General features: G+C 34.7%; 3 pseudogenes; 2 read left to right on the top strand and 1 right to left on the bottom strand.

Annotated features, from left to right (window-relative positions):
• Window positions 1–2293: 2293 nt before the first annotated feature.
• On the bottom strand, window positions 2294–4358 carry LOC124894435 (annotated as a pseudogene).
• Window positions 4359–4538: 180 nt separating this feature from the next.
• LOC124894436 lies at window positions 4539–6900 on the top strand (annotated as a pseudogene).
• Window positions 6797–8237, top strand: LOC124894437 (annotated as a pseudogene).
• The last annotated feature ends 4 nt before the right edge of the window (window positions 8238–8241 follow it).

Here is an 8241-nt window from a genome sequence, read left to right as displayed (position 1 = left end):
AATAAATAGAATCAGGAGGTCTTTATTTTAATTTTTTTCCTTAGTGATTTAGTGATCTAGAATGGAACAAGTAATCAAATAGAGGAGAATGTATAGGAAGTTCCATCTCAAGATTTAGAAGATCTTGTGTTGGTATATTCCTTTTATTATTTTATTATTATTTAATAATAATATTAGGATTCGAATCCAGGTGGAGGGGTTCTTCTTAGTTGAATATAGAAAAGAAGACTACTTTTTTTGTGTTGTGCTTCGCTAGGTCGAGGTAAGTAAGGTATACGAAGGAAAAGCCTATTTGATAATGAAAGTGACCAAAGATATTCGTTTTTCAAAAAACTTTAGCTTGTACACAAATACAGCAGTCCCTTCCTAAATCCATGTGAATTCCTCTTCGTAGTTTTTCATTTCACCAGGCCCGTGAAATGATTTGACTTCAAAAATTCAATAAGATTGGGGATATCAAAAGAAAAGGGGTCTCACTAATTCTTTTATTATGGATATGAATATATAATTCGCCTTCGAAGATTAATGATGAAAGGTTGGTTTTTTTATGTACAATTGAAAAAATAAATATCGATTGGATCCATGATATGCATTTTTTCTTTCATCTGCTTAAACTAAAATGATTGTCGTGAGTAAACTTAAAGGAATAGTTGAATTTTACTTAGTTACAAGCACGAAATAATAATGAAGAAATGAAAATTATACAATTTTTTTTTCATTTTTATATTATTTTATAGGGCTATACGGACTTGAACCGTAGACCTTCTCGGTAAAACAGATCAAACTTATTATTATTAAAATGATCTGAACTGTTTCAAAGACCCAACATGCATTTTGTTTGCATTGGGCTCTTTCATTAACTGATATTTATAGCAGTTAGTCTACCATTTTTTTTCTTGATAGAAAAAAATATAAGGAAATGGCTTCATGTGCTCTGATTCATTATTCGGGAGCATTACCAAAGTGTTTTAAAGGTGGGATTATCTTGACATAGGTTTGTCTCTGGCCTAAATAAACCTAAGTTAAATGAAGTCTCTATCGTTTCTGCTTAAAAAATCAAATATGAAACTTCATACACCTTAAAGTTCATATAACGAAAAGAGATTTTTTTGAGGTCCTTATACTCTCATTATGCCTAGCATTGAATAGACAGGGTATTCACCTTATCAAGATCTCAAGCCAATGATGGGGTCTGTTTGGAACCTCCTAAATGGACATCCAAATTGGATCGAACCCTTTTTCAGGCTATGGTTCCCTCAATATTATGGAGTAAGACATCGATTTCTCAACAAGATGGATTTTTCTGATTGTATGATGAACTCCCTTGAAAAACATTGGCACGCGTGTAAATGAGTTGCTCTACCAACTGAGCTATAGCCCTTAGTGCTTGTGATACATATTTTATCATGTAGATAAATTCTTGTCAAGATAAATATTCCATGATCCAACATCAATAATCTTTGATCTCTTTGAGTGGTATTACTTAGATTAGTATTGCTTATTAGATTCGTATTTCTTATAAGTAATATGATATTTATAATCCATTGATAGGATGGGTTTCGTTTGGTTCTCTTTGGAATGATAAATGACCTACTTAACTCAGTGGTTAGAGTACTACTTTCATACGGCAGGAGTCATTGGTTCAAATCCAATAGTAGGTAAAACTTATTAGAGACCAGAGTCAATGGTATCTAATAAGGTTTATAACCCACCTTTAGTGATATTTATTTTTTGATTTTGTATCTTTTCTATTTAATTTTTAAATTTGAATTTTTGCATCAGAATTGGCTTCTATTTGATTGTATTTGATTGTATTCACCCGACAGAATCTAAATAGGATTAGAAAGAGAACTTACTTTTATTATTCGAATGTACTAATTAGTCATACTAAATAGTTATGAAATCGGATTGATAGTCTCCACCCATGTTCTAGCTCGTCGGAGAGCTAGATTTGCCTCAATTTTTTGTCTCTTTCCTTCAGCCTTTTTCACATTAGCCTCCGCTATTTCAATAATTTGCTGAGCTTCTTGTGGATCAATGTCACTACCCTTCTCTATATCATTTACTAAAACAGTGATCTAATTATTGCCTATTCTAGCAAAACCACCCATCATAGCCATCGTTAACCATTGGTTGTTAAGGTGTATTCACAAAATCCCTATATCTACAGTTGTGGCAATAGGGGCGTGATTTGGTAATATGCCAATTTGACCACTATTAGTAGATAACACAATTTTTTCCACTTCTGAATCCCAAACAATTCAATTAGGAGTCAGTACACTAAGATTTATGGTCATTTCTGCAAATTGCTCTCCATTTCTAAGCTCATAGCCTTCGCGGTAGCTTCATCAATATTACCAACCAAATAAAAGGCCTGTTCAGGAAGACCATCTAATTCTCCAAAAAGGATCAATTGAAATCCTCGAATTGTTTTTCCTAGACCAACATATTTTCCTGGAGAACCGGTAAATACTTCTGCTACGAAAAAGGGTTGTGATAAGAAATGCTCAATTTTTTGTGCTCTTGATACGAGTAAATGATTCTCTTTGGATAATTCGTCCAATCCAAGGATAGCTATAATGTCATGAAGTTCTTTGTAATGTTGTAAAGTTTGCTTAACTCATTGGGCGGTTTCGTAATGTTCCTCACCAACGATCCAAGGTTGAAGCATGGTTGACGTTGAATCTAAAGGATCTACTTCTGGATAAATACCTTTGGCAGCCAATCCTCTTGATAGTATGGTAGTAGCATCTAAATGTGCAAATGTCATAGAAGGAGCAGGGTCGGTCAAATCGTCTGCGGGTACATAAACTGCTTGAATAGAGGTTATGGACCCTTCTTTGGTAGAAGTAATTCTTTTGTGTAAAGAACCCATTCCAGTACTTAGGGTCGGTTGGTAACCCACAGCGGAAGGCATTCTACCCAATAAGGCCAATACGTTGGATCCTGCTTAGACAAAACTGAAGATATTGTCAATAAATAGAAGTACGTCTTGCTCATTAACATCTCAAAACTATTCCTCCATAGTTAGGGCAGTCAAACCAACTCTCATACGAGCTCCTGGTGGTTCATTCATCTGACCGTAAACTAGGGCCCCTTTTGATTCTGCAATATTTTCTTCATTAATCACTCCAGATTCTTTCATTTCCATGTAAAGATCATTTCCTTCCTGAGTACGTTCACTCACTCCGCCAAATATGGATACGCCCCCGTGAGCTTTAGCAATATTGTTAATCAATTCCATAATGAGTATTGTTTTACCCACTCCAGCTCCCCCGAATAGTCTGATTTTTCCTCCACGGCGATAAGGGGCTAAAAGATCCCTGTATAAAGGCAGGCGCAGATCTATAAATAAGAGATGTTGTACTAGTATCTACAGGCCCTAAATTATCAACAGGCTCTCCGAGCACATTAAAAATTTATCCCAGAGTCGCCCCCCCACCCCCCGACCAAAACATTTATAGGAGCTCTTGTGTCAATCACTTCTATTCCTCTCATTAAATCGTCTGTAGCACTCATAGCTACAACTCTAACTCGATTATTTCCTAATAATTGCTGTACCTCACAAGCCAAATTAATTGGTTGACCAACACTATCTCTACCTTGAACTATGAGAGCGTTATAAATATTCGGCATCTTGCCTGGGGGAAAGGCTACATCTAGTACCGGACCGATGATTTGGACGACACGCCCCTGTTTTTTTTTTCAAGCGTGGAAACCCCAGAACCAAAACTAGTAGGATTGATTCTCATAATAATAAAATAAATAAATATGTCGAAATGTTTTTTCAAAAATTATCAAATTCAAAGTAAATGTCCGCTAGCACGTAGATCGGTTAATTCAATAAAATGGGAATTAGCACTCGATTTCGTTGGCACCATGCAATTGAACCAATTCAATTGTTTACTTATTCAATGAGATTGAGTTAATTTGCAAGCTCACCCAACCTATTTTAATTTAAAAATCTCAAGTAGATGAATCAGAATCTTGAGAAAGTCTTTCATTTGTCTATCATTATAGACAATCCCATCCATATTATCTATTCTATGGAATTTGAACCTGAACTTTATTTTATATTTTTATTACGATTCACTATTTGGATCTAATGGGTTCCTCTTCTTATTTTTCTTATTTATTTTTTAGTTAAATTTCAGCATATTGATTTATGCCTAGCCTATTCTTTTCTTTGCGTTTTTCTTTCTTTTTTATACCTTTCATAGCGGAATTCCATATATTTTCACATTTAGGATTTACATATACAACATATACCACTGTCAAGGGGGAAGTTCTTATTATTTAGGTTAGTTAGGTATTTCTATTTCAAAAAAAAAAAGGTAAAAAATAAAAATTGGGTTGCGCTGTATATATGAAAGAGTATACAATAATGATGTATTTGGCAAATCAAATACCATGGTCTAATAATGAACCATTCTGATTAATTGATAATATTAGTATTAGTTGGAAATTTTCTGAAAGATTCCAGTGAAAAGTTTCATTAACGCGTAATTCATGTCGAGTAGACCTTATTATTGTCAGAATTCTTAATTCATGAGTTGTACGGAGGGATTTATGTCACCACAAATAGAGACTAAAGCAAGTGTTGGATTCAAAGCTGGTGTTAAAGAGTACAGATTGACTTATTATACTCCTGAGTACCAAACCAAGGATACTGATATATTGGCAGCATTCCGAGTAACTCCTCAACCTGGAGTTCCACCTGAAGAAGCAGGGGCCACGGTAGCTGCCGAATATTCTATTGGTACATGGACAACTGTATAGATCGATGGACGTACCAGTCTTGATCATTACAAAGGGCGATGCTACCGCATCGAGTGTGTTGTTGGAGAAAAAGATCAATATATTGCTTATGTAGCTTACCCTTTAGACCTTTTTGAAGAAGTTTCCATTACCAACATGTTTACTTCCATTATAGGTAATGTATTTGGGTTCAAAGCCCTACGCGCTCTACGTCTGGAAGATCATCGATTCCCTACTGCTTATATTAAAACTTTCCAAGGTCCGCCTCATGGGATTCAAGTTGAAAGAGATAAATTGAACAATTACGATCGTCCCCTATTGGGATGTACTATTAAACCTAAATTAGGGTTATCTGCTAAAAACTATGGTAGAGCTGTTTATGAATGTCTTCATGGTGGACTTGATTTTACCAAAGATGATGAGAATGTAAACTCACAACCATTTATGCGTTGGGGAGATCATTTCTTATTTTGTGCCGAAGAACTTTTTAATGCACAGACTAAAACAGGTGAAATCAAAGGGCATTACTTGAATGCTACTGTAGGTACACACAAAGAAATGATGAAAAGAGCTGTATTTGCTAGAGAATTGGGCATTCCAATTGTAATGCATGACTACTTAACGGGGGGATTCACCGCAAATACTAGCTTGGCTCATTATTGCCGAGATAATGGTCTACTTCTTCACATCCACCGTGCAATGCATATAGTTATTGATAGATAGAAGAATCATGGTATGCACTTCCGAGTATTAGTAAAAGCATTACGTATATCTGGTGGAGATCATATTCATGCTGGTATCGTAGTAGGTAAACTTGAACGTGAAAGAGACATAACTTTGGGCTTTGTTAATTTATTGTGTGATGATTTTGTTGAACAAGATCGAAGTCACGGTACTTATTTCACTCAAGATTGGGTCTCTTTACCAGGTGTTCTACCTGTGGCTTTAGAAGGTATTCATGTTTGGCATATGCCTGCTCTGACCAAGATCTTTGGGGATGATTTTGTACTACAGTTCGGTGGAGGAACTTTAGGACATCCTTGGGGTAATGCACCAGCTGTCGTAGCTAATTGAGTAGCTCTAGAAGCATGCGTAAAATCTCATAATGAAGGACGCGATCTTGCTTGGGAAGGTAATGAGATTATTCGTGAGGCTTCCAAATGGAGCCCGGAACTAGCTGCTGCTTGTGAGGTATAGAAAGAGATCTTATTTAATTTTGCAGCAGTGGATGTTTTGGATAAGTAAAAACAGTAGACATTAGCAGATAAATTAGTAGGAAATAATGAAGGATAAGGAGAAAGAACTCAAGTAATTATCCTTCGTTCTCTTAATTGAATTGCAATTAAACTCGGCCCAATCTTTTACTAAAAGGATTGAGCCGGATACAACAAAAATTCTATTGCATATATTTTGACTAAGTAAATACATACCTAGATATACAAGATTTGAAATACAAAATCTAGAAAACTAAATAAAAATATAAGACTCAAATCTTTCTATTGTTGTCTTGGATCCATAATAAATCCTACGGATTCTTAGGATTGGTATATTTTTTTCTATCCTGTAGTTTGTAGTTTCCCTGAATCAAGCCAAGTAGCATAACTCTTTCTACCCATCCTGTATATTGTCCCCTTTGTTCTGTTTCGTGTTGAAATAGAAGCTTAATTTATTACTTATTATTTTATTAGATTTTAGATTAGTTAGTGATTAGATATTAGTATTAGACGAGATTTTAAGAAAATTTTTTTGATTTCTTTGTAGGAGTATAGGAGAGGACAAATCTTTTTTTTTCGATGTGAATTTGACACGACATAGGAGAAGCCGCGCTTTATCAAAAATTATATTATTATATTTATATTTTTTTAATAATAAAATAATAAAAGGGGGTTCCAACATATTAATATATAGTGAAGTGTTCCCCCAGATTCGGAACATTTTTTCAATACTCACTAATAATCCTACTAATAATCCTAGTGATTGGACTTCTATGCTTAGTCTAATAGGAAATAAGATATTCCAATAAATAATTTTATAGCGAATGACTATTCATCTATTGTATTTTCATGCAAATAGGGGGCAAGAAAACTCTATGGAAAGATGGTGGTTTGATTTGATGTTGTTTAAGAAGGAGTTCGAACGCAGGTGTGGGCTAAATAAATCAATGGGTAGTCTTGGTCCTATTGAAAATACTAGTGAAGATCCAAATCAAAAAGTGAAAAACGTTCCTAGTTACAGTAATGTTGATTATTTATTCGGCGTTAAAGACATTCGGAATTTCATCTCTGATGATAATTTTGTAGTTAGTGATAGGAATGGAGACAGTTATTCCATCTATTTTGATATTAAAAATCAGATTTTTGCGATTGACAACGATCATTCTTTTCTGAGTGAACTAGAAAGTTCTTTTATAGTTACCGAAACTCGAGTTATCTGAATAATGGATTTAGGGGCGAAGATCCCTACTATAATTCTTACATGTATGATACTCAATATAGTTGGAATAATCACATTAATAGTTGCATTGATAATTATCTTCAGTCTCAAATCTGTATAGTTACTTCCATTATAAGTGGTAGTGAGAATTACAGTGACAGTTACATTTATAGGCCGTTTGTGGTGGTGAAAGGTAAAATAGAAGTGAAAACGAGGGTTCCAGTATACAAACTCGCACAAAAGGCAGTGATTTAACTATAAGAGAAAGTTCTAATGGCAGTGATTTAACTATAAGAGAAAGTTCTAATGGCAGTTATTTAACTATTGGCAGTGATTTAACTAATGGCAGTGATTTAACTATAAGAGAAAGTTCTAATGATCTCGAGGTAACTCAAAAATACAGGCATTTGTGGGTTCAATGCGAGAATTGTTATGGATTAAATTATAAGAAATTTTTTAAATCAAAAATGAATATTTGTGAACAATGTGGATATCATTTGAAAATGAGTAGTTCGGATAAAATTGAACTTTTGGTCGATCCGGGTACTTGGGATCCTATAGATAAAGACATGGTCTCTCTGGATCCCATTGAATTTCATTCGAAAGAGGAGCCTTATAAAGATCGTATTGATTCTTATCAAAGAAAGACAGGATTAATCGAGGCTGTTCAAATAGGCATAGGCCAAATAAACGGCATTCCCGTAGCAATTGGGGTTATGGATTTTTAGTTTATGGGGGGTAGTATAGGATCCTTAGTAGGAGAGAAAAACACCCGTTTGATTGAACACGCTGCCAATCAAATTTTACCTCTTATTATAGTGTGTAGTTCTGGGGGGGCGCGCATACAGGAAGGAAGTTTGAGCTTGATGTAAATGGCTAAAATATCGTCTGCTTTATATGATTATCAATTAAATAAAAAATTATTTTATGTATCAATCCTTACATCTCCGACAACTGGTGGAGTGAGAGCTAGTTTTGGTATGTTGGGGGATATCATTATTGCCGAACCCAATGCCTACATTGCATTTGCAGGTAAAAGAGTAATTGAAC

Source organism: Capsicum annuum, unplaced genomic scaffold (assembly GCF_002878395.1).
Source record: "Capsicum annuum cultivar UCD-10X-F1 unplaced genomic scaffold, UCD10Xv1.1 ctg74071, whole genome shotgun sequence".
NCBI classification, from domain to species: domain Eukaryota; kingdom Viridiplantae; phylum Streptophyta; class Magnoliopsida; order Solanales; family Solanaceae; genus Capsicum; species Capsicum annuum.
Note: the sequence above shows the minus strand (reverse complement) of the source record. Positions and strands in the feature narration are given on the sequence as shown.